Here is a 13554-nt window from a genome sequence, read left to right on the forward strand (position 1 = left end):
AGATTAGCTATGTGCTAAGGACTTACTGCCCATGAAGCCACCCAATCTGACCTTGCTTTCCCCTCTTCATTTCCACCATGCATCCTTGTCTGCTTATTTTCTCCTGAATAAATAACAGTCCAAGCTGCTAGATTTAGTAGCCCTCTTTTGTTTCATTGGGTTTTAGTACTTAGTTTTGTGGTTTGTCAAGTGCAGTGAGTGTAAGAGGAATGAGTAATGAGCACGAGCTTACAACCAACTTATGTACTGAATTAAATTCAGCACTCATCTGTGTGAACAATTATCAATTTTACCTGTCATAGTTTTGCAACTTGTAAATCTCTCTTCACTCATTTCAGTTTCTCATGTTTTTCCCTAGATTCTGAGATGATTTGGCATTAACTGGAAGAGGACCTGGTTTAAAACCTCTGCTCTCCACCTATGGAAGAGAAGCAGCACACAGGCAGTGCTACTTTTGTAGCCCTCGTTAGTCCTGTTGCTTGTTTTGCAGGGGCTGTGTTGCTCTTCTCTGTGCACATTACAGCACTTGTGTGTTGTGGCTGTTACCAGCCACCAAGCTGCCCTTAAACAGGAAAGGTGGAGGAAGTGACCAAGAGGTCACAGTGACTTTTGGCGTAATGAATCTTGCTTGCCTGCTTGCCAATTGCCTCACCCATATAATTTCCTTAGTCTTATGTATAAGCAATGCTGGTGACTCCTCTTTGGATACAAGGACTTGCTTCCTTAGAGAATCAAAACTTCAGAAGATTTGTTATGTGCATTGTTTAGGTGTTGGGGCTTTATTTAAATTACTTCCCATTTGTCTTTGCTTTTTTTGCAGGATACATTCATTTTCATGTCTGTTCATCTCTCAGTACAGTCATTAATGAAACCACAAAGTGTGTGCATTCATTTGTAATGTCAATACAGCAGCCTGAATGTTCCCTGGAGCCACAACCTCTGTCACAGTGTGGACACACCTTCTCCCCCTGCTCCTTGTGCTGCACCCTCTGTATTAATGCTGAGAGGGCTAAGGTGAGATGGGAGGCCAGTGTCCATCTGGAAGGGAAATAGCATGGTAAACTACAGTAGGATTTGTGGGGTCTGGAGAGGAAGAGCCTGTTCCTGGAAGTGGTTGAGCGAAGGGGAAAGGACTATAATGGGCTGATACACAAAAAGGAAAGGCTAAATGCAGGCAATCTGTCAGCATTGAATTTGCCTCTTTTCACTGACTTTGCTGTCTCCCTTCTCACCAGCTGCCAGGAAGGTAGAATTGGTTTAATCTGAGTTTCGTGGACCCATGCAAGGCCTATTGCATTGCTTTCAGCACTCTGGTTGTCCTCCATGCCTGTACCCTAGACACCTTGCTGGTGTCTGCTCACAGCCCTGGTCCCATAAAACAGCAGGCATTCAGCTCTGTCTGTATTCTTGGTTTGCCTTTTTTTTTTTCCCTTGAATCTGTTAATGTATTTAAATTCCTCCTCTCATACCTTGATTCATTATAGTCATCTTCTGTACAGGTCAGACTGACCTGCTCTTCTCTTTTGAGACATTGTAGCATGATCCTTCACCTTTAGGAAAAAAAGCCTGTAATTCTGGGGTGCTTCATTCCTGCAGCTTTCTTTGTGACAGATCCAGAGCGTTGACATCTGTCCTGTACTGGGTAGCAGAAATTATGTTATTACTAATATTTCTCTCCAGATAATGTAGATGGCTCATGGCTATTTCTGTGGACCAAGCCTGCATATTGCCTCTGCTTCTGGCTACAGAAGCCATTGCTGGAGATCAGAACTTTTGGGAAAAGCAGGAGATTTCACTGTTACCTGAACAGCTCGAAAGTGGCAGTGGAGTTTGCAGAGGCTGGCACTAGGACAGTGTTGCCTGCAAAATTCTTGAGATGCCAGCTGAGGTAATGCCAAGCTTGTGACTGTAGTGTGCCATGGTCTGTGGAGCTGCTGCAAAAATATGGGCAAGAGACAACATATGGAAAGGGCTCCAGACTCACCAAGGGTAGAGTCACAGTAAAGGCAAGGGAATGTACTGATGTGATGAGAGCTGAGGAATAACAAAAAGTTATGAATTGCAGAGTGGTACGTGTTGGGAGAAGCTGGGGGTGTTGCAGGACAATTTATGTGTTTTACATAACAGGTAATTTTCAGTGCTTTCAGGGTCACTGGATAAGACAACATGATCTGGGTCATCAAGTGCTGTTCTCTGCTATTGTAGGCCCACTGTCATTCAATCCCTTATTGTAAGCTGATCAATCTTTATCCTCAAAGTAATCAAGTCTCATTCCCCCACAATGCTCATTGGGAGACAGAGTCTCTTTTGTCTGATGGTTAGGAACCATCTCCTAATTACCAGCTTAAATGTATACCTGGTTAGTTTGCATTCATTTGTTCTTGTGCCAACATCTTATTTTAGCTAATATAATTATTATAATTATAATTATTGTCTTTTGTTGCTGTTTTTGCTCAGAAGTATTTATAGAGAGTTGTCATACCTGCACTCATTCTCATTTTACAAATAGAATATGTCACTCAAAGAAAAGAAAAACTGTACTGTCTGGAAACATCAACCCCTCTTTCCCCAAATATATAAAAGCAGTTAGCCCTTGGTATGGAGTTAAAGATAGCTGGTCAGAGATACAGTGACTGTTTTTTGTGACTGCACTACTGTTTGTTTGCAAACTTGCTTAAAGAAGTCTCACCTCTCACTGTGCCACAATCTGAAATAAAATTAAGTCAAGCTCACTCTTCTGGGTTACAGGAGAACCTAAAAATAATGACCTGTGGCATGGCAACCTGGTACAAGAGAGCTATCTGATGGGCAATTCTGCAGTCTAGGCTGTGGCTGAGCTCATGCTGAGAAACATGGAGAAATGAAAGGCCTCTATAAAATGAATTTTAGCTTCCAATTTTGCACCAACCAGACAGAAGAGTCATAAAGCTGAGCTTAAAATTTTTGTGTGAAGACAGTAATGGTCTGAAATGTAAGTACAAACGTGGGATAAACTTGAAATGAGAACATTTTCTTTGTAATGCACATCAGAAACCTTCAAAAGAAGTTAAGGTACTTCAAGATGAATCAGAGTGGAAGCTCCTTCAGCTCATTGTTCACTGTAACATGCAACAACATTTTGAAATTTCTTCTTTTCTTTCATCAATTGCTCTCCAGATGGAAGTTGAGGATCTTCCATATTGTCTGGGGATGCTGAAGCTGTGACAGTCTGAGAAGCAGTTTAGACCAGGCTCCCAGTGGTTCTCAAATCCTTATCATGTGCCTGGGCTGTGTAGTGATCACTTGTACACAAGGGGGATAAATTGTCCTCCCAAGAAGTACTGGTCCTAAATAAGGCACATGGGTCTGTGTGCCCCTCATGTATTTTGATGAGAGGTCTAGGGAAGAGTTTGGTGGGTTTCAGTCATGATTTCAGAATGGGGGAATATAAAAAAAAAACCAAACAAACAACACAAAACCTGTTTGTTCCTATTCAGGATGTAACAGTGTACTTACATAGAGAGAAGTAGAGAGATTATATCAGATTATACCCCAGCCATAACTCATTTCTTTTCTTAACAGTACCAGCCAGGGAAGGCTATTGAGTGTTGGTGCTGCACTTGGAGCACAGAAAGATTGGGATGTTTGACAGTCCTGGATTCAATTCACGGTTAAATGTCTCGGGTAATGGAAGCGTTTACCACATCACTTGAGAGCATTCTATTGTCTGCTAGATTTCATAAGCAAGGAGTTTTTTATTTAGTTGAGCTGCTTGCTTTTTCTGAAGAAATAAATGACCAAATAAAAACCAAATCTGAAAACCCTCCCCACTGAGTCTATTTCAGTTGTTGCTGTTTTCTTCATATTTTCCTCCTTGAAATGCATTAGTTTCCAGTTGAAGGAATCTGAAGAAAAGATTATTATTACCAAGAAATTTGCAAATTAGCAGAGCTCAAAACACCCCCACAGCAGTGTTCTAGTAAAATAAGTGAGGCTGGGCCAAAACCTCTATATATTTATTTGGATCTTCTATATTTGGATTTAGCAATCCTATTACTGAGCTAAAATTTAGGACTCTTTAGACACATTTGTTCTGGAAACAGCACTGGTAAATTACAAGCTCTGATAGGTGGGAGGATGAGGACCGTGTCTAAGATCTAACAAGGAGAAAAGTAACAGACATTCTTCCATTTCTATTAAGTGCATTTGCATATTTCCAGCACATTCGACAAATGAATAGTTATGTGCTTGGACAAAATTAGTGGCTAAAGAGAAGCAAAATGCACCAAGTCTGGTGTGTGGGATATTGCAGTGCTATTATGCAAATTAGTGCTATGTCTTTAGCAGGAGTTTTCAGTTCAATTTAGATCTACTCCAAAGGAGGAGAAGAGTGTGCTTTAGTCAGACCACTGGGATGAGACTATGCATGAAAAAACTCCCATATAAACAAAGATTGAAAAATCAGTGAAAAGATGGAGAAGGGATGAAAAATGTACACCATGTAAGGTAGAGTGCAGAAGATGTGACCACTAATCACTGAGGATATTTTGTGAAACAAGGAGAAAGGAGAGCTGAGTGGAGAGGGAAAAGACTGGTAAAATGAAGCTTTGTGCTAGGACAAAAGGAGGCAGTGGAAATCCCTGCTTTCAGGTTTCTTGGAGTACAGAAGCCCAATTTTAAATAAGGCTGGAAATTTTTGTGTTAATTCTAGTGTAATTACTGTAGTTGAAAATACACTTTTTATTTAAACTCTTCCATTCTGGAAAGCAGACCCCTGCCATATTCCAGAACAGAAGGCAAATTTGAATTCTGAGAACCTGTCAAGAAATGCTTATGAGAGACAAATGATCACATAAATGTCAAATGCATCATTTCTTAAATGTTCCTGCTCTGGTCATTGCTAGCAGTCATGTCTCAGCACTATCTTTCTGGCTGAACGTGGATCTACACAAGCTTATGTTCATTATGTGCTGAAGAGATCCAGCACTGTATTTTTCACCATGTTCCTCTCTTTAGCACAGGTAAATCCACAGTTTATGTCTGTATTATTCTGCACTGCTAAGCTAGTGCTGCCTGCCAAGATTTACAGCATCTCCCCTTAAGCTCAAACAGTTATAAAAATCACTAGATGGCAGCAGTGCCATTTCTGGGCTGCTGTTGTCCTGAGCTCCTGGTCTCAGCTTGTGCTCTGGGGTGCTCCTTGCTGCCGGTTCCCAGCTTTGCAGGGGATGCAAGGGCAGCCATATCTACCGAGAAAATACTTGCCTCTTCCTCAGCAAGAGATTTGTGTTCTCCATTTGGTGCCTTCACAAAGGCTGGGTTTTAATGGGTGGTTCCCTATTTTTTCTTTACATTTCTTGTTTTTCCCTGAAATGGCCCCAGTTTGTAGCTTGCAGACACTGGTATATACCATGCTAATGGCTGTGTTGTTATGTTATATGCTTCCAAGGTAGCGCAGGGTAACTAACTTAGCTTTGGCTGAGAGCAGAGAATATCCGTGGAACCAGCAGAGGTTCACTCCATGGCTCAGGTATGAAACTGGATAACAGGAATTTGTTAATGGCACTGTTTGTTGCTGCTGCACTGTTGCAGTTGGCTTTCCTCAACAAAATGCTAAAAGCAAAGTGTTAAGAGGAGAGAAATACACTGGAGAATTTAAAATCAGAATCATTTTGGTCCTGAACAATCCTCAAGTTTCCCAATTCAGGAATTTCCTGGGAAAAGGGATAATTCCAGTCAGTTCCCCAGCTACAGCCATTAGACCCTGAGGCTCCATAGCAGTGTGATGAATGGGTGCACAGCCTGGCTGGTGGTGTCAGTGTTGTTTTGCTTGCTTTTCAAATAAATCTCACCAAATTTAAGCAGTCTCCAGGATCCCTTCAGATGTCAGTGTCAAAACCAGGAGAAAGTTTCCTCTGATGGTCACAATCTGGTGTTTGTGGGTTCAATAGCTCCTTCCCTGTCTGCTTCAATGACAAGCTGAACTCTGGGGCGGGGGCAAGAAGGAAAGGTTATTGTGATTCTTCTGGCTTGCTTTTTTTTAAACAGATCCTCCCCCCCACTCCCCTCCCCCAACCAAAAACCAGCCCACACTTTTATTCCTCATTAAAAAAAAGCTCTTTTCAATGGAGTTTTAGGTCTGGAAATGGACCAAGGCAACTGTGTGCAAATGTACTGGGGAGGACATGGCTCTTTGCTCTTGTCACAGATTTTAAGATCACCTTCACCAAATTCTCACAAAATAAAAAACTGCTGCTGTGCTCTGCGAAAAGGCAGATGGGAGTTTCAAAAGTGAGGGTCATCAAACATAATTCTGGATAGAGATTCTTCCAAGGTCACCTCCTCTGTAATTTATGAAAGTACTGATTTATTTTTTTAAATTGATACTGCGGGTTGGAGCATCTGGAAACTCTCACAATGTTAAGGGCTTAATTGTTATTCCCACAAGTTCCTATTACAATTTGCTGGTGGAAAGAATCTTCTAAACTGGTGCTAATCCATGCATTTTTGAGGCTGTCTTTACACAGCCAGAGTTGTGGAAAGGTAAGTAGAAAAGGAGACAATTTTATGTGTTTGCACACCCAAATACACATTTTAGGCTACAACTTTTCACTTTCTCATTCTCCCTCCTACTTCACTTGCTCCATGCTGTCCTTCAGCAGGGGTTGGAATTTTGAAATGGATTTAAAACAAAAATACTTGCTCTGTTTTATTATGAGCATATTTCAAGGGGAAAATGGATTGTATTTTTATTGGACTGAACGCATTCAATTGCAGCAACTTTCATTATTTTGAAGCAAAGTTTTGTTATTCAAACAAAAGCCTAAGTGGTACCTACTATGCCAACTCTAAGCATTTTTCTACAGCTCATTTTTAAATTATCCTTTAGGATTTACTTGACTAAATCAAGCCTCAGGAAAGAGAAGCTTGCAGGGGGGAAATCACTGCATTAGAGGTGATAAAATGAGAAATGAGAGAGACGAACATCAGTGCGAACTCATCAGCATTAGAATAAACTCAGAAATAGACATTCTACATTTCCATAATGCTGTCAGCTGCCACTACAGAGACAGGGATCTATTACTTCTGTTTGTACTGCTGCTAACTTAATTTATAGCAATTTATTGTATAAAAGTAGACAGTAACTTGACTGGCTGGGAAAAAAAAAAATCCCCTTTGTGCTGAAAATAAAAATGATAATGCACATAATAGATTTCTGAAAGTAATTTGAATGGCTGGTTGAAACACAAGGTGAGTTAGACATATTTTTAGTAAATCTCAGCACGAATTCCCTACTTTCATATGCACGTTTGCAGATGGATCGATAAAGGGCAGACATGGGACATTTACTTTGTAAGATTGGATGGGCCCAGGTTATTCACCACTTGCAGGCTTCTTTATTTTGCTGTGGCTGCATGGGGGGATGAAGCAAGAGCAGGAATGGGTACAGTGGCCCCAGGGCTGAAATCAGGTGCTTATTCATGATCGGTTTTGTGAGAAAAGAATCTGACACAGCCTTGTCCCAGAAAAAAATGGGCAGTTCATGTAATTTCTGTCCAGATGGTGGAGAGGATAAGAAACACCAAGCTTTCCACAGCTTTCAATCTAAGGGAGTATCTATAAGATATTTTTCAGGCAGACCTGATTTTCCTCCAGACAAGCTGACACAAGCTCCAGACTGGAGGCTTTTGTTAATGCCTGTGCCTCATCTCAGTGTCTCAGCTTGGACTCAGCCCTGTGCTCACCACCAGTGCTCCATGTTGGGTCTGGAGCTGATGGCATTCCTGTCAGATTGGCTCCAGAGCAAGCTGACATTGGTTTGCAAGATCCCATGAAGACATACCTAGAGGTGGTGGGATTTCAGCCCTTTGTTAAAGCCTGTGGCCTGACCCTGTCAGACCTGTCCTGCTCTCAGGCAGTGGTCCTTGGTCTCTTCATTCCCTGAGCAGGAGTCTGGGCCTTCTCTGTAGCAAACAAGCCTCTTGGTGAGAAGCTTGCTCTTCTTAAGTACCTTTCAGGCCCCCTTAGAAGTACTTCATGAGTCTCTAGGGGTGCATAAACCAGAGACAGAAAAGCATGGCTCTGGCAAGTCTAAGGGATATAATCATCAGCCTGCAGGTAAACATGTGCTTAAATGTTTTGCTGATCAGAGACAAACTGCTGAACTGGGGCCTTGGGAGCTGCCTTGCCACCACAGTTACTCCCTTTATGACAAGAAGTTGATCTTCAAACTGAGGTGGAATGCTTTTCTGTTCAGCATAACCTGGTTTTGCAGGGAAAAGGAAAGGGAGGATAGGACTGGCAGTAGTTTGTGGCAATCTGTGCTCAGAATTAAAATATATGGGAGCAAAATTAGTGTCTGCTGTGCAGACACTACCCAGGTTTGACTAAAACAGGGGATGAGGTGGCTGAGAACTGGGTTGCATGGACCAAGCCACTAAAGGAGAAGCGTAACACAGAAACAGCCAGGTCTGTCACATCTGATAAGGACTTTGGTGGAGAGAGGCATGAGGAGTTTGCACAGTGTCAGCTTTCTGTCTCCAGAGAGTGCTGGTCCAGAAGAACCTCACATCTCAGGACATTGTCATGAGCAAAAAAGCCCCTGTCGCATTTGGCGCCACAGTGATCCCACTGTCTCAGTGGCATTCCCAGTGGCATCCCCAGCATTTCCAGGATTAACAGTTGTGTTTGCCCTCATATGGATGTCACCTCAGAACTGCAAGGACTCCAATGATAGCCTGTGTTTCTCAGCCCAGCTATTTCCATGTATTCCATAATCTGGAAGCCTCCAGTGTGCTTTCCTCTGAGCAGCTGCAGGTTGTGACCACATCCTCACCTCCCACAGCTGTGGAAATTTCTGGGGTTTGTGCTGCTGTGCAGGATCAGCTTGGGAGAGGACTGGCAGAGTCCCCTCACAAACAGCCTTTGCATGGACTCCCTCCAGCATGGCAACTCATCTGGCATACACAGAGCACCCAGGGGAGCCCCCTCTGAAAGGCCAAGCTCTCAGGCTGGGACCTCCTGCTTTTTCTGTCTCAGCGCCTCAGGATGAAACCAGTGGTTGAACTACTTGGTTGATGCCTGTGCTGCTCCAGTTGTGAGCTTTGTACAAATAGTTGTTGACAAAACAAAACTGGACTATGTTCAAAAGTCAAACTAGTTCTCTCTGCTTCAGGCCCTGGACCCCTTCATTTGTGGCTAGTGGAGGCTTATCCAGCTGCTAGCCACAAACTCTTCCTGCTGCAGGACTATGCTGTATTATATGTCCCTGCTCCACTCAAAGGGAAAAGAGGAGCCAAGGGAAGCGCTGAATTTAGAATGGTTTTTGATTTAATGCTTCAAAGCTTTACAAAATACTCAAGCAGGGGTCTGTGTAGACTCCTCATTCTAACTGAAATTTTAGGTTAAGAAAAACAAGCTGTTGATTCATTGACTCAGGTCTTTAGTTCTGCAAACCAGCAGGGAATTGATTTATAAAAGGTGAGAGTCTAGGACAGTCTGGAAGCCCACATCATGAGTAAGCATACAAAAGGATTTATAAGAGTGCAAAAGGATAATGCTTCTGGTCCTTATTGGTTTTTAGCTGCTTAAATACCACAGTAGGTGTCAGAAGATTAATAACTTTGAGGATCTGCCATCTTGCACATCATTGAAAACCTCCTAATGGGGTTAAAAGAGCACAGACACATTTTCTGAAGTTTGGCGTACGTCAGCACCTGTTACAGTCTCTCCAAATTCATACAGTCAAGCAGACAACACTGGCATGTGCAAGAGCATTGTGAGAAGGAAGGGAAATGTCACAATGTGTGGAAAAAGGTGACAGGTCTAAGACATGGTGCCATATGAAGCAGGATGCCAGGCTGGTTGTTGGAACAGGGAACTAGACAGAGGGTGAGGAGTGACACTGAAGTAGTGAGCGTTGAAGTGCAAAGCCACACACATGTCAAGTTGAAATCTTCTCACTGTACAGGATGTACCAACACAAAAAGAAACATTGCCTATGATTTCAAGCCTGATTGCTGCTCCTTGAGGGTCTCAGCATAACAGTTTATTATCAATGTGAAAGCAAGATCTTCCTAGTTAATTAAAGATTTGAACTTTAAAAGCTTTGATCATAGGGATGATTTGTGCTCACTGCAGCCCAACTTACTTAACATACAGAATAGCTCATGACAGCATTTTTGATAGTAAACATTTACAAATCATTTTCTGACCACACATCAGAAAGAAGAGTCAGTTAGCAGTGCAATGTAAAGCATCCAAATGCAACACATACCACACTACTCAGCCACTCTGCAGATTATAAACATCACACATTGCATTTGAATAGCTGCACTCTCAGGTCTGCAGAACTCCATGAGGTTTGCCTTCAAGTGCCATCCTGCTCTGAAAAACAGGCTCTAAGAAGATAATTTTGTGGCTCTGTGTTTATTCAATTGTTCTAATCCTTGTCAGATTATAGTGGTTAAAAGAAGATCATAGAATCATAGTGGTTTATGTTAGAAGGGATCTTAAAGTTCATCTCATTCCAACCTCCCTGCCATGGGCAGGGACACCTTCCACTAGACCAGGTTGTTTAAAGCCCTCTCCAACCTGGCCTTGAGCACCTCCAGGGATGAAGCATCCACTGTTTCTCTGGACAGCCTATTCCACTGCCTCACCACCCTCACAGTAATTTATTCCTAGTATCTAATCTCTTTGTACCCTTTCAATTTAAAGACATTAGCCCTTGTCCTACCTCTACATGACCCTGTAAAAAGTCCCTCCTCAGCTCTCTTGTAGCACCCTCTAAGTACTTACAAGTGTGATAAAGTCTTCCCAGAGCCTTTTCTTCTCCAGGTTAAACAACCCCATCTCTCTCAGCCTGTCTTCACAGGAGCAGTGCTCCATCCCTCTGATCACCTTTGGCCTTCTCTGGACTTGCTCCAACAGGTACATGTTCCTTCTCACATTGGGTGCCCCAGAGCTGGATGCAACACTCCAGGTGGGAACAGAAGTCCAGAGCAGAACAGAGGGACAGAATCCCCTCCCTTGCCTTGCTGCCACACTGCTCTGGATGTGGCCCGAGATAAATTGGCTTTCTTGGCCTGCAAGTGCACATTGTAATGGAAGGATGCTTCCTTCTATTCAAGGAAGATGTCTTTTTCCTTCTGTTTCTCAGCTCAAGATGAGTTCAGAGAAGAAAGGTAGATTGTTCTTCCATGTCAACTCAAAGAGGATAACTGATACACAAAAAATTAATCTCATGTTTTCCACCATGTTTGGGCAGCCCTTGTTTTCTCACCTGATAGCACTGCTGATGGAGCATTCACCATGGTATTTGCTTTTTACAGAAGTCAGCTTTACCTTCCCTGCCCAGCATCATTTAGGCTGAGTTGCATTTCAAGGTAAGGCAGATAATAGGTCAGCTGTGGTGTGCCTCCTTCTTTTGGTGTTTGTTCTCAAATGTCTGTCCAGCCTTAGACTCCTGGGGATGGATAAAAAGCACCATCAGACACCAAAGGGTGCACATCTGCTTGTGTGTGCATGAATCAACATCCCTGGCTAACAGATGAGAGGGAAGCCAAATGAAGTGAGACATGGGGTATTGAACGCATCTGTCAGAAACATCTGTCAGAAAAGCTGAGCACAATTTCACTGCTGTGCAATGCTCATTCCTTTTCAGTAGTTACTGACTGGGCCTTCTGGGTCTTATTTAGCTCTCCTAGATACCTGACTCCTACCTGTCCTCCTTTCTTTCCCCTCCTTTTGTGGAGGTTTTCCTCTTGTTTCAGCAGGCAGGCACAGATGGACACGTGCTGAGACTTTGGCCCTGTTGTCAAGAGAGGGCTTTCCAGGAGGCAGGGGACAGAAGGGACCTGGCAGGAGGAAAGGTGCTGTGAGCTGTGAGCTCCAACACAGCACAGTGTCCTTTTTGTGCTTTTTGGGGTGATAAGTTCCACCTTGAGGTCTTTTGGTTGGGGTGTACTCAGGAGTCTCTTCCTTATGGATCCTCTAATCCCTGTGAATGTTGAGTTCACTCTTGAATGATTTGTTTTTCAGCTGTGCTATTCAAGTATTCACCACTCAGACAGCTTTTGTCCATTGACTTATTGGGACGTAAAAGTCTCTGGCCCTCTTTGTCCACCTGGCTGGACTCACAATCAGCCTCTTCAGAAGCCACTCATGGGAAGGGAGAAGGACTGGAACCTGATAGTTTTATTTAATATTTTTTAATTAACTTTGTTTCTGTGGGAAAGCAAGGTAACAAGTACACATCCAGTGAGTTTCCCACCCTCTAAGAAGATGACTTGTAATACTTATGCATCTGGTTTCTTCTGACATGCCTCTGGGTCTCATGGTCTGCTCTGACAATCTTCTAGGAAATGCTGATAATGAGCAATCTTGGCTTTTCCCAACATGCTTGTTTGTTTTCTTCCTAATCCACTCTAGAGCAAGGACAAGATCTCATGTGGGGGTCCTATCTACACTATCTTAACAGAAACAATTACACTTCTTGCTTTAATTAACAGTGAGCTTGACTTTCCTTTCTAGAACCAGAGGATGAATTTTCCTTACCTGTAGCTGTGCAGCTTTCTCTGACTTGGAGATCAGACAGGTGCATGACAGGAAGCACCCAGCTTCTTTCAGGGTTCCCACAGGAATCACCATGGGGAGAGACTCTCCCTTGCTCTTTCTGAGAATAAACTGCTCAAATCCCTCCATAATCTCTAAGGGAGAGGAATTAACTCAGACATAAACACTGCCTTCAGATACAAGCTGCTTATCTGAGAGCTGAGCAGGGCTTTGTACGGGACCCCCTTAGGAGGCATTCCATCACAGGCTTCCCTTCCAAAGCAAGCAGTCAGATGGTGAGCCCCCCAGCAAGAGACAGTGATACAGCTTAAACTACCCTGCTTAGCAGCCCCAGCAGCCTTAAGCAGGCTCCCCAGGCTGTTGGCACTGCTCTGACACAGGGAGTCCCTGACTTTGCTGTGCTTCTTCACACCCACAGGCTTGAAGGCCAGGTGGGGCTGGAGGAGTGCTGCCTTTGCCAGCATCCCCAGCTGCATGTGCTTGAGTTTTGGTAGTGGTGCTCCCTGGCCCCCCTGTTGGCTGTGCAATCCATAAATGGCCCTTGATGACCTCCATCGTTTTCCTTGAGCCCTGACAAGGTCTCATCCCTGGGAGTGGCTGTAGATTAGCAGATTAGTAGTAACATAGGAAGAGGAAAATCATCTGGGAAGTAGCAGTCATAAAGCAAAATACTTATCCTCTCACTCAAGGGCAGCTTAGAGGAAGGTGAGAATAAAAGATAGTTTCTTCCTTTTATATCATTGCAAGAGAAACAGGGAAAACAGAGCCTCTGTTCTGCCTAAGCATCCAGAGGGACAAATGAATGTTGGAGGAGCACAAGTGGAAATTCTGTCCTTCCCCATGCCGAGAGGGAGTGGATTCAGTGCCTGGAGGAGACTGCTGGTGGCCCAAAAGGTACTGAAAACCTGCTGTAAGGGAGCCTGTAAGAGGCAGGGGAGGAAAGGAGGAAAGGAGTGAATAGTTGATGACGTGGGGAACTAAGGAGACCTTGGTCAAGCC

Source organism: Ammospiza nelsoni, chromosome 5 (genome assembly GCF_027579445.1).
Source record: "Ammospiza nelsoni isolate bAmmNel1 chromosome 5, bAmmNel1.pri, whole genome shotgun sequence".
In the NCBI taxonomy this organism is placed as follows: domain Eukaryota; kingdom Metazoa; phylum Chordata; class Aves; order Passeriformes; family Passerellidae; genus Ammospiza; species Ammospiza nelsoni.